This window comes from Macaca nemestrina, chromosome 9 (assembly GCF_043159975.1).
Source record: "Macaca nemestrina isolate mMacNem1 chromosome 9, mMacNem.hap1, whole genome shotgun sequence".
Lineage (NCBI taxonomy): Eukaryota > Metazoa > Chordata > Mammalia > Primates > Cercopithecidae > Macaca > Macaca nemestrina.
Genome location: NC_092133.1, coordinates 140038765 through 140065365, shown reverse-complemented (window position 1 = coordinate 140065365; position 26601 = coordinate 140038765). Strand labels below are relative to the sequence as shown.

The following is a 26601-nucleotide window of genomic DNA, read 5'->3' as shown; positions in this document are numbered from 1 at the left end:
TGACACAGAGACACACAGACACACACACACACTAACATACAGAGTCACAGACACAGACACAGACACAGGCACACAGGCACAAACACAAGCACACTTGTTCACACCCAAGAGGGCCTCGTGGCTACTGTGGCCACTGGTTCATGAGACTCTGGAGTTTTTCAGCTGGATGAAGGCAGATTACATCCTGAGTGAGTTATCAGGTTGGTACAAAAGTAACTGCGGTTTTTGCCATTACTTTTAACGCAAAAACCTGAAATACTTTTGCGCCAACCTGATAGCTTTAGACTTATTTTCAAATAAAGTATTGTTGTGATTAACAGATTAATAAAAACATGCCAGGTCTTAAGTTTTAACGATTAACTTTCAGGACTGAGTAGACAGTAAACATTTGGCTAGAATTTCCTGTCCTCAGATACCGTGCGATTGAAAGAAAATCCGCTTGGTGATGTGCTATTTATAACACTATTTTAAAAGGTTATCTTGTTCAAATGCAGCGTGTGCTTAGGAGTTAAATCCCAGAACTGCCTGACCAAGGGAGAAAAAAAAGGTGCTTTAAAGTAGCATGTTGTCATAGTACCGTGAAAATGTTAAGGTGTGACTGGCCCTATATGAAATAAGCACATTCCCACAATGACTCCAGCCTCCGTGGTGAGAAATCCCGAGTCACTGTCATGAGTCGAGAAGCCCTCCCGAGATGGCAGGGCAGATAGCTGCTTTCTCAGTGCTTTCAGGTAAAATCTTACATGACAGAGCACAAGAAAACATGTTACTTCAAAAAGCAAATTGACGGAACCTGTCATTTCACAAAACTAAAATTATACAAGACTCTTCATGTCTCAAGGGAAATAATGGAGAAGAAATGTCAGGCGCTATGGTTTTTCTGAATAGATTTGAGCACATATGCACCACAAGCCATTTTTTAGGAAAGTCAGATTTTCACACATTTACAGAAATAATTTGCTTCAGATCTGCAACGGAGGCTTGAAGCCACATGTGTTTTCTGAACTGCCAATCCAGGATAATGTCTGGAGTATCTCTTTTTTTTTTTTAATACCTAAATTAGATCTATGCAGAGTGTGGAAACAGCAGATAACTAGCAATACAGAGTTAGTAGAGGAAAAAAAAGGGAACTTTCTTGAAGCGTCTCCCCTCCCCCCAGACAAAGTAAAATGACTGTATTGTGCTGTTATCGACAGAGTTGCACGCAGCAAATGCTCGAATCATTTGAGATAATGAGACATTATGTTTCTTAGTTCACTATTTAAAAATATAAAACCAACAATTACAGATGGAAACTATTCATTCTGAGATTTATGGAGGGAAAAGCAGGAAAAAAAAAAGGCCATGTCTTTCTAATGGCTGCAGATAACTGAGCCACAGAAAGGGAGCTGGTGTTTACAGAGAGAAGCCGGCGGGCAAGGAAGATGTGCCGTGGGTTTGGGCCTGGTTCTGACCCAGTCTAGCCTCAGGGAGGCCTCTTGGCTTCTGTGCGTAGAGGTCACAGCCATCACCTCCCTGGGTCTCTGATCTTTTGTGGTCTTGCAATAGTTTCCAGCAGTGGGAGACCCCCTTACAAAATAAATGGTACGTCAGGCAGAGACTTATCTCACCAGGGAAGCCCATGATTTGCAAGAAATGTCACACGTCTCACTGCGGAGACAGGAAAGCTTTTCTGTTTGAATCATTTAAGTCTGGGTGGGTGTACTAGCGAAGCATCTACTCATAGAATTTAAAGAATCTTTTTCTATTTATTTTCAGCAGTTTTCAGCAGCAGAGGCATTGTTCTGGAGTAGCCCGTGAACTGTAAACAGATTCTCAGTATTCACCAGGCAGATTGCCTTCGGTGTATACCGAAAAATTTCAGTGTTTTAAGCACTTGTCCTGAGATACGTTTTTTAGATTATCAGTTCGCACTGTGTAGATGTCAAGGCTTAATGGACAAACTTCAGCCCAGCCCTGGTCATAATGAACAAAATTTCTGAAGTTAATAAAATCTTTAAAATTTATAATGTGTTTAAAAAATCCATTTTTAGTTAATAGCAATACTACTACTATTCAGTGTTATAAAAGGTTCTACAGTCAGATTCAAACACTAGAATCTATGTCCTTCAAAAACATTAAACATGTATTTACTTTCATTGAAAAATACTCATTTGATTTTATTATATTTGTGAAAACATATTTTGCAGTATTTAAATATTGACGTATTAACTGAGAAATTATCTCCTGGTTCCTCGAAAACATTAATTAAAATCTCAAAGGCTTTATCTCTCTTTTACATGTTTCTCTGAAGAAAATGTATTATTTAGAAAACAAACAGTGTTGCCATGTGATAGGTTTTTTTTCAAATGAGACAACACAACGGAATAAAATATATGATCTGTAGCTGCTGAGGCTGAGTCAGTTCCTGTTTCAATAACAAGAGTGTCATCTGCTAAACTCTAACCAGCACAGTTTGTCATTGTGGATGTGGCTTTATTTGTACATGTTGCCAGAAAGTTCTTAGGGAAAATACACTCATAGTTTTCATACCAAAAAAGAAACTTTCGGTGAGCAGTTCTGACTATGGCTGTGGCCTCGTTGATTATTTGTGCTGTAACCGATGCTTCTCCAGTGGCAGGGTTATGCTTGCCTGGCTACATAAAATAATGCCTCAGTTTTCTCTGGGGAATTCATAATTTGCTCATGTCACCCCAAAGCTCTCACACGCTTGTGCAGTGGTTTTCCAAAGCATGAGCAGTGCGCCCCAATGGCATGGCAGAGAGAACACCCAAGCCGAGAATCAGAAGACCGGCAGTGTTGTCGGGCTTTGCTAAGTGACTTTTGGATCTTGGACTTCTGTTTTCACATCTACAGAATTATGCCATTGAATAATAACATGTTCTCTATGCTTTCTTCTAGCGAAAAACTCTCTTAATTCTTGTTGTAGGATTATGAAATTGAGTTGGCAGTCTTCACTTGGTCAGAGCCTGATGTTTCCTGAATTTAGAACTTGGTTCCCCCGAGACCCACTGGACTAATTTAAAATGATTCATCCGTGTGAGTCATTGTCCTGCTGCTTTCAGGACAAGATGTCTATCTATTGTCTTGTTGCTACCATTTTTTACAAATAGCTCCAGCTCAGCAGCTGCAGACTCCAGACCCTGCACCTGGTAACAGCGGCCGGAAGACATCAGCTGGCTCTCTGCAGACACACCTGGAGGGAGAGCTTGGGAGGAAGGGGGCTGGGGCCTCCGGTCTGACCACCTCTGAAACACCATCCCACGCTGTCTCTGAGGTTTGTGTGGTTTGGGTCAGATTCTCAGTAGAACCAGAGGCATTTCAGGGATCTTCCGGGTCCTGAAGGAAGCCACTGGGCGAATAATTGGGTGTCACATTCCCTTTAGAGCCAGAAGGAAACAACATCCTATCAGAAGGAAGGGGAATTTCCTGCCATGAAAAGGAATCTTAGAGCAAAACCAAGTCATGGTTTTGCCCTAATTTTAAAATCCTATTGCTTATATGGAAGCATATGGGTCCCAACAATTTCTCTTTGAAAATCCTCATATGAATGACATTATGGCCATGTTTCTCCCTCAAGTGTATCTTAAAAATGCATCTAGAGTCTTAACGATAAAGGCATCATTCAGTTGTAATAATTAACATCTTATTTGCATTCAGTACAATTCTAAGTTCTATATAAGTGTCTAATCTGGTGATGGGCGTCATATGATTGCTAAGTAAATATTTGCCGTTGGTTATAAAGAATGAATAAGATGGGCACGGCCCTGTTTTCCTGTTGTCGTAGCCCAGGGTTGCCTTCTCTATAAACTATGTGTGACTGCAGCTGAATCAGTGAAGCCATCGCCACCGGCCTCATGCATCACGGTCCTGTGGACCTGTGAGTAGTTCCAGCACTCCCGCCTGGTCACCTTGCTTTACTTGAAACTCAATTACATAAACCTGTTGAAGATAATCCTACTATGTGACCACTGACAGCTTTCCAAATGCCCTGGTTGCTGCTCAAGCTGATGTTCCCAAGGAGAGAGTTGCAATTATTGGAGGAAGCACCTGCCTCAGGGAATGAGCCTGCAGTCTGCTTCTCCACAACCACGGGTCAGTCCCAATGCGAGGATGCCGGAGGGGACCCAAGCTGACATCGGGGTTTCCATCAGTTCAGAATGACTTGATCCTTCCTACCAATTAGGGTCTTGATCCTTCCTACCAATTAGGGTCTTGATCCTTCCTACCAATTAGGGTCTTCATCCTTCCCTACCAATTAGAACCAATTAGGGTCTCTGGGTCCCATGAAGACCGCAAGAAATGCAGCGTCTACTCCTGAATGCTTGGTTTCATGAAGTATCTGTGGCTAGATATCAACTAGGGTTGGCCATTTCCTGCTTCAGTTCAAATCAGACCGATAATTGAGTTTCGCAGTTGTCTCCAGCTGGTCCTCCTTTCCAGGCCCCCTTTCTGCCAGTCTGCTCTGTGTTTCAGGAGAATAATCCTCCTTCCATAGATTGATCGATGCCCGCACACTGCTTTCACTTCCCATTTTAAGATCTCATCCCTCCAGGCAGCATCCCTTGGTTCGGAATCTTGGTTGTGAATTGCCAAACCTCAAGCCCCCTCCAGGCTCACTTAGCTCTGCCTCCCTATAGCATCCCATAGCTCCAGCCATATCGGTCTGCATCCGAGCCCTCAGCGTGGTCAAGAGCTGTAAACGCACTTCTGTCCTTCTGGCTTGTTTGTTATGTAGACTGACTGTCCTGCTGGCTGCCTTTGCTGAGGGTGCTCCCTTCCACAGAGCTCAGGCCACCGGGGAGAGCCACTTCCGTCCACCCGTCCCTGAGGGGATGCATCTCTGTCCCTTCTACTTGCCTCCTGCACTCCGTGGCTGTGCTCTTGAAGAGTTACCCTGCGATCTGCATTTTCGGCTGCACCACCCTCTGCAGTTAAGAGTGTCTAAGGTGACTGTTTCCCTACCGCACAGAACACTCGAGATCCGTGATGTGACAGAAAGAGCTTTCCAGCTGTGTGGCCTTGGGCCGTCCTACTCTCTGGGCCTCAGTTTCCTCATTGGTAGCATGGAGCACTGAAAGCTCCCAACGGGAGCTGTGAGGGTGAATGGAGGATTCATACCAGAGCATGGTGGGATGCCCCTGCAGAGCGGATGCTCAGGAAACCCTCCCGCCAGCTTCTGGGGATCACGGGAGGCGCTGGCTCCTTAGTTCTCTATGGAAGGACGGTTCTGCACCAGATATTATTATTAGAGTCTCATATTTGGAATTCTGGACTTGTGTGCTCAACAGGGGCCTCAAGTCCCCAGTGTCGCTCAATAGTGACAAATCCAAATAAAAGATCCTGGCAAGTGATTAGCTGCCTTTCCTGCTGCTGTGCTCATAAACCCTGTTGCTATTTTTGGGCCGGCATTGTTCAACCTGGATTTAGTTCTCCTTTGCTGTCTATTTTGGCGCTGACCTGCTCTGAAAGGGCAGGCTCCAAGCCGGGTGTCACGCCCAATGGCTTGTCCACAGTCTTTGTCCAAATGGACTCCGTGAGGATATCACTAGCGGAAAAGTAAAAGATGAGAGGACTTGAAAAAAAAAAATCTTCCATTCAGAATCTTTTTAAAAATATACTTTCAAACAAAGAGGTATAATAGAAAGCATTTTGCTTTTCATTTAAAGCTAAAGAAAATCAGTCACCTAGAAATGTGAATTATTGGAGGAAGAGAGGAATTGTTAAGATCATTCTACAGTGTCTATATGCACTTATATATCCCAGTGTCTGTGTGTACATGTGTTTATGGCTGTGTATGTTATGTGTGTGTGTGTGTCTCCGTGTGTCTGCCTGTATGTCTGCATGTAAGTATGTATATCTGTGTATGTACATGTGTATATATGTGTATGTGTATCTGTGTGTGTGCACGTATGTCTATATGTGTGTCGGTATGTATACATGTGTGTCTGTGAGTCTGTGTGACTGCCTGCATATCTGCGTGTGTGTGTGTATGCTCTGTGTGTGTTTGTATATGTTTGTGTGTCTCTGAGTGTCTCTGTAGGCATCTCTCTGTGTGTCTGCTGCATATCTGCATGTGTGTATGGTCTGTGTGTGTATGTGTGTCTGTGTGTCTGTGTGTATGCATGTGTGTGAGTCTCTCTGTAGGTGTCTCTGTGTGTCTGTTGCATATCTGCGTGTGTGTATGTGTGTATGGTCTGTGTGTGTGTGTATGTGTGTCTTGTGTCTGTGTGTAATTCTTTATCTACTCCTCTGTTTTCTGAGCAGGCTGGTCCTTTGAATCCCAGGGGAGAATTTTTCCTTATACTTACTAAAGAAGTTTGTCAATACAGTATAAGCACAATGTAAATGTGGGGATTAACACCTTGAGATAATTTTAATCCACTGTCGTTCACCCTTTCTGAAATGCACTGCCTTGCGGGCATCTACTCTCCTGCTACGGGACAGAAAAAAAAAAAAACACAGTCATTTTATTTCCATTTCTTCATTATCACACTGTGTCCGCTGCCTGAACTGCACAAGGAGGCATTTTGTCATGTCACTGCAGGGGTCTCCTGTGGCCCCGAATCTCATGTGTGTGTGTCCCTAGGAGCTGCAACCCCAACCATGTCACGAAGAGGGGCTGGCGCGGGGGCTTCTGGCTGCGGCACGCACATGTTAACCTACAAGGCTCACTTCCCGCCCACAAGGATCAGTGTGTTTATTGATCATTCGGTGATTCTGAAGGGAAAACAGCTCTACTCTCACTGCCAGTGACAGGACAGCCCAGGAGAGCAAGGGCAGGCTTCTCTCCAGGTGTGGCTGCCCTCCATGGCCTCGGTCATAGTCTGGAGATGATTGAAGAGTTAGTCTTGGGGCTGTTGCTTGTGAGAACTGGAGAGGTGTGTGTCACTATCGGAATCGGCCAGGCCCACGCCGGGGTGAACTGGGCTTACAGGAAATGCACTCACAGGTGAGACAACCTTTGGCACCAGCTCCCAACTTTCAGTTCAGAGAACGGTGAGTTCCCGGTACAGGGAGTGGAAGCTGATGTCATCGAAAAGATATTGCCTTGCTTTGAAATCAGCAAGCGTGGTCAAAGTTCTCCAGTACATACACACAGATGAATAATGTGACTCTGAATCACGACGGGCAGCTTTTTGATAAACAGATATTCCCCAAAAAACAAAAAAACAAAAAAAACCAGCTCCGTGTGTGGTTTTTCTGAGAATGCTACACAGCTTTCATATGTGCATTTTGACCCTATTTTCACTTACAACTTTCTCATAAGATATTGTTAGGAGTGAAAAGCCACAATTAGCTCTAGGCCAAGAGTGAATAATTTCAACAGCCGCTCTAAGACGGTTTATATTTTTGGAGCAATATATGGGTGAAAGTAACAATTTCCACAGGAGGACAAAGAAAAGGAGATTTTTGCACACAACAGGAAAAAAAAAAGGGTTTAAACTTTTGTATGTGAAAAAGTTCAAATTCCCAAGGCTTGCTGAACACAACTCCAGATAGTTTGAAAATTTGCTTTCAATAAAAATTTATTTGAAATGAAATGCTGCACTAACTTTCAGGGCGAAATCAGGAAATACTGCTTTCACTAATTAATATTAAACAGTTGGTGAGCACAGCACTTCTGGATGTGTTCTTTCTTCATAACTAAAAACTAGTGAAATTTTAATTGAATTCTGATGACAAGCTTAATAGCATCATTCTCTACGTTGACTCTTTAAAGCAATTGTATATTTGCAAATTGTCTTTGCATTCCTCTTAGCTTAGTTACATAACTTGCTTTGCTCAAAGAGTAAAATTAAAGTCTTACTAATGTCAAATGGTTTTGCTTTTCCTGTGTAATCGTAAATATGTTAAGAAATGTATAGCAAGTTGTCTCATTTTAATGGAGACTCATCAATGATGTTTAGTGCCTCTCAGTAGTATTTCTGGCAAACTGCACATGGCCTTCCTCATAGAATGAGGAGTGGGCATTGACAGGAATTTCTAAACTGTGGCATTTTCTGGCATGCTGTCAGTTGGCTTAGTCATCTAAACTGTCAGCTCACACCCTTGACAGCCAGTTCAGGAGCTGGGGAAGAGTCCAAGTTTGGTGTTTTGAAGGAGCTTCCAGGAGTCTCTGGTACTTAATGATCACCTTGAAAGTCATCGATTTCAAAAAGAACATTCCACTGTGGAAGAGCAGCCAAGAGAAGCAAACCTCAGGCACACGCGGTCTGTAACAGAAACCGAAACTCCTAGCAGGAAATTACCATGACCAGCAGTGACAGAGCCAGACAATGTCAGTGAACTCGGCGTGCAGAGCTGTGCGGAGAACGGCCCCATGGCGGAGTTATTATTATTATTATTATTATTATTATTATTATTATTGTTGTTGTTAAGAAGTGAAAAACATTCTCTAAAATGGTGCTGAGTCACGGTTAGTTTCCAGATGGCTTGCTAACCTGCAGGGGCTGGGGTAGAAAGTCGTGCTATAAAAGGCATAGGTGCAGCCGTGACGTCGAACGTTTCCCTGCGGATGAGATGCCCACACATTTCGGGACTCATATACTGTGACATTTTGGGTGCAGAGAAACACTGCACCATTCAGCACTCAGCTGCTGTCTCTCTGCCATCAATTTTGTCAAATGTCAAAAATCATCTGTTCAGAGACGCCTATGTGGAAGAGAGGAGTGGACTCTGAGTATTTAGAAGTCAATTTCCTAACTCAGCTCAACACCCTCTCACTCAGGACAACCTCCGCTTGCCTAGTGGGGAGAAGCTTCCAAGTGCAGTGCGGGCAGCATTGTGAGGTACTGGAGGAAATGGCTCGGCCATAGTTCCTATGGAAATCTCGGGGATTTAAGTCTTTAGCCAAGCCCCCCAAAGACCACAGCCTTCCCTCCGCCATCCACCAACAGCTTTCTTGGCTCCCCCCTAGCTGTTCTCCACTGAGTCCTCAACTCATGTTCTCTGCTGACATTTCCCCTAGTTGTGGTGGTCATGCCCGCCAGGGAGCTGCTCCCTCTAAAGGTGATTTTCCCCCATCTCCGGGATTCACAGGCGTGGCTGCTCCAAAGACCACCATGAATTTCCTACTCTAAATCACGTGGGATGCATCCAAGGGCTCCTTGAGGCTCAGCCCTTGTTGAAAGAGTGCAGCTTGCAGACCACACGCTTCCTTGTAAAAAAAGAAAGAAAGAAAGAAAGAAACTCTCGTTGTATACTTCAAATTCTAGAAGGAGGCAGGACTTAATTCAAGTTTTTCTCCTTAATGTAGAAATGTAGAAATAACCCGTGCTGAAATTCTAGTCACAAAGGCCATTGACTTGGGCCTTCTTAGTCAATATCTATGACAGACTTTTGAGAGCGTCATTCACCTGTTTATGATAATAATTAGAAGATAGTATAGATTAAGCATCTCAAATCCAAAACTATGAAGTAAAAAATGCTCCAAAGTCTGAAACGTTTTGAGTTCCAACATGATGCTCAAAAGAAATGCTCATTGGAGCATTTCGGGTTTTGAATTTTCAGATTTGGCATGTTTGAATGGTATGTTTATGATGTAAATATTCCAAAATCCAATAAAATCTGAAATCTGAGACACTTGGGTGCCAAACATTTCAGATAAGCAATGCTCAACCTATATACACCTATCAATTTGTTCCCAGCTGGAAAGGAAAGAAAAAGTCAGCCACACTGATACATCAGCAAATATGTACCAAGCATTTCTGAGTAAGTACAAGTTGTAGAAAGTCAGAGAGACCAAAAAAGGATATCAACAATTCTGAAGCACCCTCAAAATGCAGATAACTGGTTTTTTTTTGTTTTGTTTTGTTTTGTTTTGTTTTCCGAGACTGGGTCTTGCCATGTTGCCCAGGCTGGACTTGAACCCCTGGGATCAAGTGATTCTCCTGTCTCGGCTTCTCAAAATGCTAGGATTAAAGGCATGAGCCACCACACCTGGCTTGGTAACTGATTGTTTAAAGACAGTAAATATGGAAGTATTTATGATGTGCACAGTATCTTGATAAATGTTGTTAATATGAATGAAGGTACATTGACTCCTCTTCTTGGGGAAATTGCAGATTAAGGTAATGGCATAATCTTAGCTCCCAAAAGACACTCGATTCCTCTTGTAAATGCTCTGATTCTCTTGTGTGGTCACATGGCCTTTGTGTTACTACCAGGAAATTTATCAATGGAATCTTCTAGATCAGTGGTTCTGTGTTCATTTTATTCACTCATGCCTCATATCTTCGTTAGTAACACTTCTCATTCCTGCAATAATTCTTCACCAAGGCCAAGGACCACTTCATGGGGCAGAACGACATGAACTTCTTTCTAGCTGGAGAGGAAAGAAAGAGTTCATCTGAGAAAACAGCCCTCCCCGAGTTCTGGCCTCGTTGGGACACCACTTGCAATGTAGATTACTTCAGACTCCTCGAACACGAAGTACTGTTGCACATAATGATAACATACTTGTGCAAATTAATTTTTAAAAACCCTTTTCCCATAAATCTAAAACTTATAGATACGTAAGAACTAACATTTCCTTCCATTTCATAGAAGTTGTAAGAACTGGACCTCTTCATTTACAGAAGGGGCCCTGTGTTGATACATCTTGCCCAGAGACGTTTTGTGTGCTGACCTGTCATCTGGGCCCCTGAGTTCGTTTGCCCCCTCCTCGCAGTTACGCTGAGCACTACAGAAAGCCAATTGATTCACTGTTGTAGATGAGAATGATAGTTTCATAAGCACTCAGGATCCCATGTGCTGGGTTGGTTTTCATTCTGTGGCTCTTCACCCTTATTCTTGGATTGGTGCTGTGTATTAGTCCATTTTCACACGGCTATAAAGAACTACCTGAGACTGGGTCATTTATAAAGAGAAGTTTAATTGATGTGCCACACATTTAAAGCATCAGATTGCGTGAGAACTCGCTCACTATCAGAACAGCATGGGGAAAAACCATGATTCCATCACCTCCCTCCAGATACATAAGGATTACAGCTTGACTTGAGATTTGGGGCAGAAACGGAACCAAACCGTATCATGCTGCCATCAGAATAGTACCCCCCAAACACATCTATCTCCTGTTGCTGCCTTTTATAATTCCCAGGTTTCAACTGTGCTGGCAATCATGATGTCTCTAGATGTCTAAAAAGAACAAGCTCTGCCTAAGAGGAGTCCGTCACTCTGCACACGGGAAGCTGCTTTTTGATCATTGTTTCTGGCCTCTCTTTCAGGGGTCTGCTGTCACTGAGCACTACAGGCCTGCTCTACACAACCCATCCACCTGTGTTTATAGCCTCCCCAGCCCTCGAAGCCCATGTACGAGAGAAAAGGAGGAGGATATCAGAGTGATAAAATGAGTTTGTGTTGCTTTTAAATGTAGCCACTGCATCTTCTCACAAGTCCTTACATAGTCCGTCTTTCTGAACTGGCTTTAACTCTTCCTGGCGTGTTTCTTGGTAGAGGGCGAACATCCGGGATGGTGGTCACAGATTGTCACAGATAATTGACAGCAGGAAGCATACACTCAGTTGCGACCATGGTTTGGCTCTGTGACCCAGCTTTCTTTCTGTGTGTGTGTTTTGGAGCAGATTGAAATTCACTTGCTTTCCGAAAAATATCTGAGGTCCAGACAGTTCAAATGAGTACGCTTACGTTGTTAAAGGCTCTAAAAAAGTTGTACTCTCTTCAGTTAAATAGGAGAAAAATATACTTGCATATCGATTCCTGAACCACAGAAACTGCCAGATAATAAATATTTGTTGTTTTAAGTCATTAAGTGAATTGAGGGATAATTTGTTATGCAGTCGTAGCTATGCCAGATGAAAAGGGCTGATGCCATCACAATACGGAACCATAGATGGAAATCCCAGGAATTTGCTATCTCATTGATTTGACGGTGAATTCTTGCACATGAGTTGATCTCATATTAATTAACATTAGCATTTCGTGGAAAGCTGAGAGTGTCACCCTCATGACACTGCTCTTCCACCTCGTCTCTCTATGCAGAATCTTGTCACTTTACATGTGTACATTTCCAGCGGGATAGGCATATTTGTGGTCTAGGTAATTTCCCCAGACACTGTTTCCCGTGTAGCTGAAGACAAAAAGACTATTTATTAATATCTTGTTAGCCATACACCCAGGCAAGAAACAAAATTGTATTGTTTTTGCTTGAAAGAATTTGGAGGAAGACAGAGCCACCTCCTTTAGATCCAGATCAGCCCATGCTCCTGGTCAATAAGAAATGGACTTGTCCTGTACATTCCTGACTTGCTTTTCTCATTGCTTGCAGCCGCCCGTTGGTGATTTCCACCCAGCTCGCGATTCTGTGCTGTTCAGGTCACGTTAACAGACAACAACCGACTTGCCAGACAGGTCCCACAGTAGCAACACATGACTGCGATCACATAGGGGACCTTGCCAAGCCCTCTCAACCCCAGACTTAACATCACAACTCTGATTCTGTGGGATAGTGAGGCAGTGCTGACGGGGGTTGACAAATAGCACAAGGGCATTTCAGGGCCCAATTAAAAAAAAAACTAGGTCGTGATATTTATTTGGTATAGAAAAATTAGAAAATACAGCTGAACAAAGAGAAGATCCTACAAATTAACCTCTAATCACAACCTAAATGTAACTGGTCGCTGAGAAGAGCGCCTGGCCGAGGGGATGAGAGCCAGAACGAACTCCTGTGAAGCGAGGCTCCCTGGGGGTGGGGGGCGGGGGCGGGGGAGACAAACATTATGCTTTTCCCTAATGGACAACGTGATCTGCAGAACCCGCGGATGCAATGACCCCTGTGAGTGCTCAGAGCACGTGGCCTTGCAGGTGTCCATTCTCTATTTCAGGTTGTGGATTTTCAGGCTTGGGTTGCTCACACGGCCTTTTTATAATGCACATATTCCAAAATTTGATAAAATCTGAAATTCAAAACCCTTTGGTCCGCAGCATTTCAGATAAGCAATATTCAGCCTGTGTGAGCCTATCAGTTTCTTCCTAGCTGGAGAGGAAAGAAAAAGTCAGTCATACTGGTGTATCAGTAAATACGTATGGAGGATTTTTGAGTGAGTATCAGTCGTGGAAAGTCAGGGAGACCAAGAAAGGACGTGAACAATTCTGAAGCAACTTCAAAATGCAGGCGACTGATTTTGTTTTTTAGACAATAAATTTATAAGTATTTACAATGTGCAAAGTATCTTGATGAATGCTATTAATACAAATGAAGGTACATTGACTCCTCTTCTAAGGGAAATTGCAGGTTAAGGTAACAGCATAACCTTAGATCCCAAAGGACACTGGTATCTGGGTTCTGCTTGTTAACACTCTGGTTCTCTTGTGTGGTCACATGGCCATTGTGTAGGTCACTATCCGGAGAGTTTTCAACAGAGGCTTCTAGATCAGTGGTTTTGTGTCCATTTTATTCACTCATGCCTCATACCTTCATTATAGACACTGAAGGTTGGAGAGAAATGAGGTTGGATCACTGCTGTTGAAATTAAAATATGCTCCTCTCTAATCTGTTATTTCCGATTTATATGTGAGGGAAACCAACACTTAAGAGAAGTTAGGAAATCTTCCCCAAGTCACGTAGCTGGTAAAGTCCAAAATCAGAATTCAAGCTCCAGGGAGTTGACTCCCAAGGCCAAAGGCCTGGTTTCCACAGCCCGTCGTCTCTGTCTCTGATGGTTTCCTCCCCTCCCCTCCAGCTCCACCAGGACATAAGGGGTGCATCTTGAGGGGGAGCCTTGGTCACCTTCTTTTTCTTAAATAACACAAGCTCTGACCACTTGACTTTGTCCCGTTGGCCAGATTCACTTAAGCACTTAAAACACAATGACTAGATTCATTTTTAATGCACAGAACATTAGAGGCTCCTGCATGCAAACAGTCTTGGATGATCCAGAAATAGCTCAATCCATAGGATATACATATTCTTTTCATTCATTTTTTTTTTTTTTTTGGAGATGGAGTCTCGCTCTGTTGCCCTGGCTGGAGTGCAGCAAAGTTATCTCGGCTCACTGCAACCCCTGCCTCCTGGGTTCAGGTGGTTCTCCTGCCTCAGCCTCCCAGGTAGCTGGGATTATAGGCATCTGCCACCATGCCAGGATAATTTTTGTATTTTTAGTAGAGACAGGGTTTCACCCTGTTGACCAGGCTGGTCTCAAACTTCTGACCTCAAGTGATCCATCTGCCTCGGCCTCCCAAAGTGCTGAGAGTGAGCCACTGCACCCAGCCCATAGGATATTTTTTGATGTGGTTTTTGGTGTAGAATATTTTAGCATACTGGGATGTGCTCTGAGAAGTCCCTTATACATCTTTTCTATTGTTGCAATATAGTCACACGTGCAACCGGTGAATAGAAGTGTTTCTTTTGCTTTATTTTTTGGCTATGCAAATACACAGAGCAAAAACAAAACAAAACAACAAAAAAAAGCTATTTGAAAAGAATCTACTACTATTTTTTTTTTTTTTTTTAAGAGATGGAGTCCATTTCTGTCGCCCAGGCTGGAGTGCAGTGGCACGATCTCAACTCCCTGAAACCAGGTACTCTGTGTTTTGAGTTCTTGCTGCTTCACATCAGCACAGTGCGAGATGCATGGTGAAAGGCACAGCTGTGTAAGTGACATGGCATCTGCTCCTACACACTCAGACAGTTTAAAGGGCTTAGTGTTATTCCACCTTCATCAGGATGCAGCCCAAAACAGAGTGACAAGAAGGAAAACCCAACCCCTCAACAGATCACCTTGACGGGTGATCTCTAAGGTGATCCAGAAGTAGTTCAATTCATAAGATATATATTTTTTTTATTCTATTTTTTTTTCAGGGCATCATCATCCAAGGTGATGCTCTAAGACATGTGGATATGGAATTAAAGCCGGGGTTATAGCAACACGTTCTAGGAATAGCACTGAATCTGTTACCTTTAATTTTTTTCTTCCACATTTCCACATTTCCTTTAAAAGGAATCCCAAGAAGTTGGATAGTATCTGTACCCGTCTCCCACTGGCATCTGGAAAAACCTAAGTTAAGGAAAGATGTTTGCTGCACTCCTGTGGTTTTTTATGTTTATGATGCTAACCCATACTAGTCACTATTGCTTTGAGGTATGGCCTGAGTGTCTACGTCCCCTCCAAAATTCTTATGTTGAAATCCTAACCTCCAAGGTGATAGTATTAGGAGGTGGGGCCTTTGGAAGGTGGTGAGGACTTGAGGGTGGAGTGCTTGTGAATGGAATAAGTGCCCTTCTGAAACATTGGTCACGGGGACAGCCTCACCCCTTCCACCATATGAGGACACAGTGAGAAGGAACCATCTATGAACCAGAAATTCGGCCCTCACCACACAGAACCTGCCAGTGTCTTCATCTTGGACTCCTCAGCCTCTGGAACTGGGATAAATACATTTCTGCTGCCTATCAGCTACCTGGTTTATGATATTTTGTTATAGCAGACCAAACGAAGACACCATATGACAAGTTATCCCTTAATTTTAGTAACTTAAAGCAACAATTCTATTTTTTCTTACGATTTTGTGGGTCAGAACCATGGGAAAGACTCAAGTGCATAGTTCTTAGCTGGGGTCTCTCAGGGCTGTTGTCATCCGAAGGCTGGACAGTGGCTCAGACACAGGCTGAGCATCTGATGCAGCCTGTTGGCCGGAGCTCGGCTGGGACTGTTGACTGGAGCACCTACAGCAGCCTCCCAGAAAGGTGGTCTCAAGGTCATTGGACTTATTATATACTGCTAGCTTTTGCCAGAGCAAACATCTCAAGCATATCATGTGCGGGATAAGGGCTGCACAGCTTTTTCTGACCTCATATTGGAAGTCCTATGGTGTCACATCCAACATAGTCTGTTGTTTGAAGCAGTCACACATCCAGCCAGGGTCAAAGCAAAAAAAAATCATAGACCCCTATATGCCAGTGGGAGAATTATCAAATAATTTGGTACTTTTTAAGCAGTTGTGAAGAAAATTATGTTGTGCACTTTCCAAAGTAAACTACGTGTTTTTTTAAGTGACCAACTTGACATTAGTGTGTGGAGATGTGTTCTTATGTCAGCCCACCCACCGAAATTCTGCTCACAGAATAATGAGACATTGATATCACTTCATTGATTACAAAGAACGCGAAAACTATGTTATCTCTGTGATTCTCACTCCAACTCAGGGTTGTACAGACTATTCTGTTTCCAACGAACAGACACTGAAGCTCAAAAAGTGCAATGACCTGCCCAGTGCTCCATGATGCCTGGTCTCTCTTGTCTGCGAACCAACTTCCACTTATACTCAGCTGAATTCCTTGCACACTTTTGACCTAAGCTTTTGTCAGACGCTTGCTGTACAGAAACTGTCTACAAGCACTGCATACCAAAACTGAAATAATCAGAGCCTGTTGTTATGAGCCATGGCAATTGTCCACTCGGGGCTGTTGGACTGGTAGGTACTGCTTCTTGATATGACACATGTGTCAGGTTGGGGGGGGTCAGTATTTGCTAATTACAATTCAGTTTTATGTAGGAGGCGTTTGACGGTAAACATAAATTACTTGTCTCATGGATTCGCTTTAGAGAACATTTCCATGACAGCCCTAGAGTCACTTTTCTACTGGGAGATGAACATTGAAGTAGAATTTACTAGCCTCACTCCTTTTTGCACATACATCCACACGTATTTTATTCCTGAAGCCTCAGGTACTTGTCCAGTTTTTGACTTGAGTTTCTGGGGTTTTTTTTTTTAAAGCTTTTTTTTTTTTAAATAAAAAATACTATATTTTATTGTGGTAACATACACCTGACACAAAATGTACGATCTTATCGTTTTTAAGTGTACAGTTCAGGGGTATTTAATACATTCACAGTGTTGTGTAACCACCACCACCCTCCATCTGCTGAACTCTTTTCACCTTGAAAAATTGAAATTCCATATCATTAAACAGTAATGCCCCGTTTCCTCTCCCCTGGCAACCACCATCCTGCTTTCTGTCTCTATGATTTGACTATTCTAGGTACCTCATATAAGCAGAATCATACAGCGTTTGTCTTTTTGTGATGGGTTTATTTTACTTACTGGAATGTCCCCAAGGTTCATCCATGTTGTTGCATATGTCAGAATTTCCTTTCTTTTTTCATGGCTAAATAATATTCCACTGTGTATATGTACCACATGTTGTTTATCCATTCATCTCTTGAAGGGCATTTGGCTTGCTTCTACCTCTCTGCTCTTGTGAATAATTCTGCTGTAGACTTATGTGCACCAATATATCTTCGAGACCCTACTTTCGATTTTTTTGGATATATACCCAGAAGTGGAATTGCTGCATCATATGATAAATCTATTTTTAATTTTTTGAGGAACCTCTGTGCTGTTTTCTACATTGGCTCTACTGTGTTACATTCCCAGCAACAGTGCACAGAGATCCAGTTTCACCCCATCCCCTCTATAGACTTGAGTTTTAAGGAAAGATTGAAACATAAGGCAGCTGTTGCCTGTTCCTTGTCTTTCCTGACATCTTCTTTGTTGTTGTTGGTTTTTTGTTTTGTTTTGTTTTGTTTTGTTTTTTGAGATGGAGTCTCGCTCTGTCACCCAGGCTGGAGTGCAGTGGCACGATCTCTGGTCACTGCAACCTCTGACTCCCGGGTTCAAGCTATTCTCCTATGTATTTATGGGTTACATGAGAAAATTTGATACAGGCATGTGATGAGGACTAATCACCTCAGGGGAAATGGGGTGGGTGGACTTTTGACACATAGAAAGTGTTCATTCAGGATGGCCGCGGTGGCTCATGCCTGTAATCCTAGCACTTTGGGAGGCCAAGGCAGGTGGATTGCCTAAGCTCAGGAGTTCTCGACCTATCTGGCCAACATAGTGAAACCCCATCTCTACTAAAACACAAAAAATTAAGCTGGGCGTGGCAGCATGTACCTGTAATCCCAGCTACTTGAGAGGCTGAGGCAGGAGAAATGCTTGAACCTGGGACGTAGAGGTTGCAGTGAGCTGAGATCACACCACTGCACTCCAGATTGGGCGACAGAGCAAGACTCTTGTCTCAAAAAAAAAAAAGTGTTCATTCATTTCTTCTTTTCTTTTTCTTTTTTTTGTATTAAGCACAGTCCCACTCCCACTCTAAGGTTTCTGATCATTAGATCCTCAAGCTGTCCGGCCGCTGTGACATCGTTTCTCACTCTGAAGTCCTCCATTCTCCCACAGGACAAGGAAGAGAAAGTGTGATTCCGCCGTAATCCATGAGGACCTTGATGCTGAAAAATACACTCAGGGATTCCACTGTTTGCCATCCCCATGTGCCTGTGGTCACAAAGTTTCTAGACATAAAAAGTCACAGCTCCCCACGGAAATTTGGGGACATCTGTAAACATACAGCAAAATAACAGATTCCAGCCAGGGGCAGTGGCTCATGCCTGTAATCCCAGCACTTTGGAAGACCGAGGCTGGCAGGTCACCTGAGGTCAGGAGTTCGAGACCAGCCTGGCCAACATGGTAAAACCCCATCTCCACTAAAAGTACAAAAATTAGCCAAGCATGGTAGCATGTTCCTGGAATCCCAGTTACTCAGGAGGCTGAGGCAGGAGAATCACTTGAGTCTGGAGGGTGGAGGTTGCAGTGAGCCAAGATCGCACCACTGCACTCCAACCTGGGTGACAGAGGGAGACTCCATCTCAAAAAATAAAAAATAAAAACAACAGACTGTACTGCTCAGCAAGAGAATGAAGACTAATGGAAATTACAATGGTTAGGAAAATAGCCATCCACCATCCATTCGGATCACACTTTCATGCTCTCAGGGGTATACACCATCTCATTCCAAATAGCCCCACCTAAGAACATTCTAGAATACCTCACATCCTTATCTCATGTCATGGCTTCATAACATCTTCACAGGGAGCGCCTATGCTCCTTTTGGAGTGAAGTGGGATTTCCAGCACATTTATCTCCATAATAAATATAGTCTAGAGCTCATTATGACTCTTTAGCAATATTGACTGCATATTTTGAAGCTACATCTGTGGAGTGTCACAGGGCCTGGCTGGGCTGGTTGTCTCTGGCAGGCCTACTGCATGGAGGCCTGATGGAAGGTTCAAAGAAAGGTTTCAGTCAGACTTAAGGCAAACACTTAAATTCACTCCATACTGGTGAACACGCTGCCCTCACGCTCATTGGAAGGCTGCCTGGATCTATCACTATTACTTCCTAATTGACTGGAATCTATTGAACTTGCAGCTTTGTTGACAGTGCACTAAGAAGTACTATTAATCACAACTACCTCCATTGGTGAACACCATTTATCTCTGTCATCGTGTGTGTTTAAGAACTATCTTTGCACTGAGATGATCCCAGGTCCAATCACAATGATCATTATCTGATGTCACCTTCAAAACGTGGCTCAGCCAGAGCAAAATCTGTAAGGACAACACCATGGTGACCCGTGGTCCAACCCACAATGGGAGAAGTAGAGAGCTGGACAAAAATGATTTCAAGCTTTCAGAGGTGATAGCAGTTAGGTAAGTGGGTTTATGATGCAAGACCCTTGAATGCTCCTTTAATCTTTAGAGCGGGGACTGCTGAGCTTTGTTAATTTTGCACAGAATTATCTGCAGTGCTGCATTCTTCTTGGATTACTCAAAAAAGCCTTCCAAGTGGTGATGGCCTGGCATCAGAGACCACACCCTCAACAGGAGCTCCAATCCCACAGCATCGGCACCTTTCTGTCAGGGAGAGAGTGTGACCGTGATGAGAACAACAGTGGTTCCCCACGGTCTTCCCTTGCAGAAGGGAAGAAATTCCATTTTATCAGCTGAGCATGTGACTTGGTGTGGGATATTTGGTTGCAAAACAAAACAAAATCTGCTCAAATCATGTTAAAACAAGCAAACAAACTCGCTGACAAGTTTAGATTGGAAGATGCTGAATGTAAGGGCAGAAAGCAATGCTAACCCCAGGAGAGATCAGCGCCTGAGCCTGAGAAGTCATCCAGAGGGAGGCAGGGCCCTTCCTCAGATCCCGTGGGGTCTGGGATCCTGCTGTCTTCTGCCTCCATGGGCAAAGCCCACGATTTCTGTAATCCAGGATCCCAGCTAGTGCTGATGAGGTAGGTCCCCTCGTGGAATAGTTACTGGTAAATTCATTGAGAGGAGCCTGGATTTAGTCCACCCAGGTGTGTGCGTGTGCATACATGCATGCACGGGTGTATGTGCACATAAACACACATACGCATACACTGGGCTTCCAGATTAGAATTTATTTTGTTGCTGACATTTATTTGACCATGATGCTCTGCCACTGTAATCAGGTTATTTTCCTGAGTGAGGCTCCATTCTCCTCACTGCAAATGGAAATAAAAGCAGCACCTTTCCCGCTGGGAGCCCGCACACCGCCTTCCACCCTGGGTCAGGCCGTGCTGACGGCCGCCGCCATCATTATTTCCTTCCTGTGAGTTCGAGGTTGTTTCATTCCACATACTTGCATTTCTAAAAAGAAAAAAAGCATATATTTTATGTGTTTTCATCTTAGGCTTTCTTTGAGCTGAATTAGAAGGGGGCAGAGTTGTATGTGATCTGAAACTTCAGTCTTTCAGCAAGTATTATATGGTTAAGATTTAGATGGTTATTTCTGACGTTAAATGTTATATTTCTAATATTCAATCATTTGCAAAATGATTGCTAGATGATTACCCATTTAGTAAGTTAAACTGGAAGTTTTCACCCCAGTGTCTACTATGTTAAATAGTTTTGTTTTCTTAAGTCACGAATGGAATTTCAGTGTAATTAAAATGTTCAGAATCTACTTGATGAAACAGCAATATCTGGTGGGAAAATTACCCAATGCATACCAGTGGCTCTTGAATCTCGGTCTCACACTGAGTAGAAAAAGCCAGACACCAAAGAGAGGTGGGGTCTGAGTTCACTGCCTGAACAGCCAGAGCAGGCCAAACTCATCTTTAGAGATAGAAACCCCATCAGGGCTTGCTGGAGGCAGAGCGGGAAGAGTCTGCATGCAGAGGCCCCGTGTTAGCAGAAGTGTTGGCTGCACATTTGGGGATGGCTGTGCAGGGGTAGGGGCATGCATTTCTTAAAATTCATCACACTGACTTTGGGAGGCTAAGGTGGGCGGATCACCTGAGGTCAGGAGTTTGAGACCAGCCTGACCAATATGGTGAAACCCCGTCTCTACTAAAAATACAAAATTAGCCCGGTGTGGTGGCAGGCGCCTGTTATCCAAGCTACTTGGGAGGCTGAGGCCCGAGAATCACTTGAACCTGAGAGGCGGAGGTTGCCATAAGACGAGATCACGCCATTGCACTGCAGCCTGGGCGACATGAGCGAAACTCCATCTAGAAGAAGAAAAAGAAAAAAAAAAAATTCATCACACCGTGCCCTGAAGATAAATGCACTTGAGAGTAAACAAATTACACTTCCACAGTACTGGTCGCAAAAATCATACCGGCTTGATAAGCGCACGGTGGTGACTGAAGGAAGGAGAAGATGCCCCGGCTGCTCAGGTGCAGCATGGCTGGCGGTGCTGAGCCGTTCAGCACGTGCTCTCCTCTCTGCTACGCCCAGGCCAGTTCAGCTAAAGGGAGGCGGATGTTAAAGGCATGGGTTCTGTCCCGCGGAAGGGCTGGGGTCTAATCGTGGAGGCTGTGGGTAGCTATGAAGGCTTCTCAAGTGAGGCTGTTATGAGGAGAAATTTCATATCCTCGAGGAGTGGTTGGATAGGGAGATGGAAGGTCCTGCCTCACATAAGCCAATCTCACTTCTGCTGCCAAGGTTCAGATCATTCAAACCCATCTTTGAAAATGCAAATCTGGCCTGGCACAGTGGCTCACGCCTGTAATCCCAGCACTCTGGGAGGCCAAGGTGGGTGGATCACTTGAGGGGTGGAGTTTGAGACCATCCTGGCCAACATGGAGAAAGCCCATCTTTACTAAAAAATACAAAAAGTAACCGGCATGGTGGCACATGCCTGTAATCCCAGCTACTTGGGAGGCTGAGGCAGGAGAATCACTTGAACCCAGGAGGCAGAGGTTACAGTGAGCCAGATGTCACCACTGCAATCCAGCCTGGGTGACAGAGGGAGATTCTGTAAAAAAAAAAAAAAAAAAGGAAAGGAAAAGCACATTTGCAAGATCCATTCTGGTGCAGTCAGAGGTGGGGAATGTCATGGGAAGTCATTGGTCAGTGCCTTCAGGGGTCCTGTGGCCACCTCTGTCTCTTCTCTGTGTAGACGAGTGCCTGGTAGATTGTGCTTGCTGAATTACTCCATGACTGAGTACAAACTTCACTTATTTTGAAACCTAGTTTCTAAGCAAAATGAAAAAGTTACTTTCTCTCCTTGTGTGCTAGGCACATACATTCTAATAATCTTTATCTCTGGAAAGACAGGTTTCCAGTATTGGCCATTTCAATTTATATTATTCATAGATGTTGGCCCTTAGCATTTCCACTTACAATAACCACGAATCCAGACACCACGCCTGCAAACTTACATTATGGCAGAAGAGATCTTTTTAAGATAAAGACCAGACAACCGGACAACCATAACAAAGCGAATTCCAAGCTAAGGAATTGGTGATTCTGGTTAACTGTGGACAGAGCCCAGCAGGAAGCTGACTTGAGTTCATGTTCTCCATAGATCTGGGGTCAACATGAGAAGCCCTTTCCCATGAAATGGTGTAATAATTCCCTTTGAAATGTATTCTCTTAAATGCCACTGAGGGGAAATGTATTAAAATTTTATAGTATATATTAAATCAATAAAATGAAGATATTTTTTCTCATGGCTATTCTTTAGGTAGACTCAACGTGACGTTGAAATGCTGTGCTAGATGGATGCGAACGTAATAGTTTTGTAAGTCAACTTCCTTCTTGAAGGGTCACAAGGCAGTGTCCATGCACACCCCAAGTCAGGAGACACACAGTCAGAGGCAGATTTAGTAATAGGACAGGAGAATGCATGCTGACATGCAGATAACCTACTGCAGGGCCTTCCATTTCACAGCATGATATAACCCCATGTATTTAGGAAGACAACCAGCTCTGTGATGTTGTGATGCCTTCAGTATTTTTGTATTTTATGCAAATGTGTGTTTTTTTCAAAATTCCATGGAAAGTATCCAAGGACGATATCTATTCCTGAAGCATACCTGGACATCATTTAATTGTCAGCTTCAGAGAATGGCCTCTCTGACTCTCTCTTTCTGGGATTTGCAGTCAGAGAAGGTGGAGATGTAAACTGCTAAAATTACATGAACATATATGGGTCTTTTTCCCTCCCCACCTCATCAAAAAAAAAAAAAGAAAAGAAAAAAAGCCATCTTTCTCTGAACACATCAAGTTATCACCACTTTTGATGTGAAGGGATCTGAACCACTTCTGTATATATCCACACTCCTGGCATGACGTAATTGGAATTACTTCTTCATCTCCCATTTGACTAGCAGTTGTGTTTGTTGATCTACATTTGACCAATTAAAATATGCACAATGTTTGGTGTGAATTAAAAATTACAAGATCCTTCATCGTGCCGTTACTGAGACTTTAACAGAAAAACACTGGCATTTCAATAGTCATACCATGTTGTAGGAATCACAACGTCATATATGGCTTTTCTTCTTGCAGTCAGGCATAGCGTTACTTCTCTTGGTATCAACACCATTTCTTTTGCTTGGGCCTTTGTTTAAAGAGGAGGAATGTGACACATTTTTATTTTAATTAGACTTGGTTTCTGGGAAATGCAGCTATTCTTTTCTCCTCTTTATCAAGGTGATGATGTAAACATTATCAGACTCACTGATTAGATAGTTGGCCAAACCTGTAGATCAAGCTAAAGTCACAGCCCTGCGCTCTTCAAAGAGAAACAGTCTAGATGAAGAGAAAGGTGTTCTGGTGATAAAACACTGCCATGTAATTGGAGGCAAAATTAGATCACAATGGAGGCTCCCAACAGAGATGAAGATTAATCTTGCGTCTGTGACCCACCTGAATTCTTCTTAATACCAACCTATATTAAGAAAGTCTTAACATCAGTTGAAATCTCAAAGCACAGAGCTTTGGTTCATCTTTCCAACATCGATTTCATTTTTCTAGGTTAGACATGAAGATTTTTAGGAATGAATGTGGGATGTGACAGGGTCTTTATGTTTCCTGGGTGATGTTTTCAAGGTGCTCTCAACCTCTTTATCTCACTAAGACTCCCAAGAGCAGCGCAGATGTCTAAGCAGACAATTTACCTGTGAGACAGCAGAGAATACAGTGAGCCCGAGAAATTTAGTGACTTCCTTGGGGCCACTTGGCTGGTGAAGTGCAGAATTTGAAGTTGGATCAATTAGATCTGCTAATTCTCCTTCTCTAAGTGGCACATAGTCCAAATATTTAAAAAATAGATTCTATTTGTAGCTGTGTATGAATAGAAGGAAAGGTGATTCCATTGTTGCTTTTGTATATCGAAGGAGGAACTTTCTAAAAGGTGTGCCTAATGATGTCTCACACAGCAGTCTTTATTGACTACAAATCTATCCTGTGGTTCTGGAATCCAGGTTATAATTTTGTATTATTTAAATCTGTTATATAAGAACAATATTCAAAATGGCCACCCTTTTTTATATTTACATATTTTTGTATTTAGATATTTGCAAGTTTTTATATTTCGGTGTTTTTTTTTTTTTTTTTTTTGTAAATTTTACAATTCTGGACACTTACAGAAACTGTCATTGTTCACCTAAGCTGAAAATGTTTTAAGAAGGAGTTTGAAATGCAGTTCCACAGACCTCATTCTTCTCCCCCAATAATATTTTCACTAGACATTTCCAATCTTTCAGAAGACAGTTTGGTTAAAACGTCAATTATTTTTGTTTATACTTTTGTTTAGGTACAAGCTGAGTATTTTATTCTTATCTGCATGACAAGAATCTAGTAGAAATGGAGGATGAGGCTTATTTAAGGTAAGAAATTTTAGTTAAAAAACATGTTGATGACTGGCATATGTGTGTAATATTGATATTGGCGAGCTATAAAATAATTAAAATAGGCTGTATTATTTTATGCCTTTATGGCTGGATTCTATTACCATGTTGGTGTTCGATCTCTACCCAACAGACAATCACTAGAGAAAGGGTATTTGATTCCGAGGCCCTCGAAACAGGGCCACTCCCTGCTTGCACAGTTGCCCCATGTCTGCAAGGATTTGAGCAAAGCCCAGGAGCGGATGCCCCAGCCGTGAGGTCATGAGGAAGCCTCTTGCCCGAGGGAGAGATAAAGTTGCAGGGCGTGTGGCAAAGGATTAGGAGAAACCTTGGAATTTGGACTGAGCAATTTGACTTCAGCAGACTTAACCTGAGGCGGCAGTGGGAGAATCAATTTGCCTTAAATGAAGTGTTTGAAGAATGCAGAGTGGATATGGTAGAAAAGGTACAAATCACAGCGCCTTCTGGAATGGGATCAAGAAATTCCGTAAGGTGGGGAAATGGGGGCTGTTACAAAATGTAAAGGCATAAAATAGAATCATGCAATGATAGGAAAATTATACCAAGTCACCACCCCTGAACCCGATCAACCTATGTAAGTGGCTTTGTGCTAAAAGGAGTTTCGGGGAAGGCTACACTCCCAAACCTTTGCTTAAGACCACCTTGGTGATGAGTGTGGAGTCCACGCGTGGCTCATCACACACGGTCTATAATGTACCCCCTAAGCACAGACACACATGTGTTCTAGTAACTGGACATTTTAATAAATGTGGGATGCTCAGGCCTCGAACTGACCCACAGGGACGCTTCCTCACGGCCTGGGAGGGCCACGGGGATTTGGCTCTGATTCTCATCTTCTCCTTCTTCCTTCCTTCCCCTCCCACTCCTCCATGATGTGGTGGGCACAGCTCTTGCCGGGCAGTGAGGCCGACTGCAGCTGACCGTTGGCCGGCATAGCTGGCTCAAAGCTTTGGCTCTGGTTACAAATAAACCGGCCTTGACGTTCTTCCATTTTCCTGTGTGCTCCTCTGTCTCCATGTGTGCGTTTATAGCTGGTTCCCCCAGGACTGCTTATCAACCCCAGCTTCTTCCAGTCTCACAACTGAAGGCAGGCTGTGGACCCTGGTGGGGACAATATGGAGCCTCATGCTGGCATCCTGGCAGTTTGGTGGTAGGAGGTACTTATGTTTCTCAGTTTTCTCAGGTTTAGAAATTTCCAAACCTGAGACAGTGGGATTTCTTGTGAAACTAGAATCTTTTGGAGGGCAGCGAGTGCTTTCTGGGTTGGGGTCCCAGCCACGTGAGACAGGCTCATGATTTCAAGCCATCCTGCAGATGGGCTCCAGGGTCTTCCCTTCACCCTAGATCTGCCTCCAGATAACATTTTCCCAGGCCTCTGGTGTCCAGGAGCCTGTTAAAAACCAGACTAAAACCGTTAGGTCTCATGACAGCACCTCCGGTACCACCAGGACCCTGCGCGACTGATTCAAGAACACTTCAAACTGACTGCCGCCTTCTTAAAACATAGGAAGAGATGGTAACAGGGAGGGGAGAAAGGGGAGTTTGTCAGCAATCATATGCAATAAGAGGATATTTTATTTTAAAAATATCTTGAAGCTGGTCATGGT

At 43.3% G+C, this 26601-nt stretch overlaps 1 long non-coding RNA gene across 12 annotated transcripts in view; it reads left to right on the top strand.

Moving 5' to 3' along the window:
- LOC105490796 (uncharacterized) overlaps positions 1 to 12205 on the top strand; it is a 30785-nt gene extending 18580 nt beyond the window's left edge. For 6 of the 12 annotated variants that reach the window (XR_011608346.1, XR_011608339.1, XR_011608347.1 and 3 more), the window contains one exon: positions 2930 to 11221. This is a non-coding gene — a long non-coding RNA (uncharacterized lncRNA). The other 6 variants (XR_011608350.1, XR_011608341.1, XR_011608342.1 and 3 more) reach the window with 6 other exon arrangements.
- Positions 12206 to 26601: the final 14396 nt, after the last annotated feature.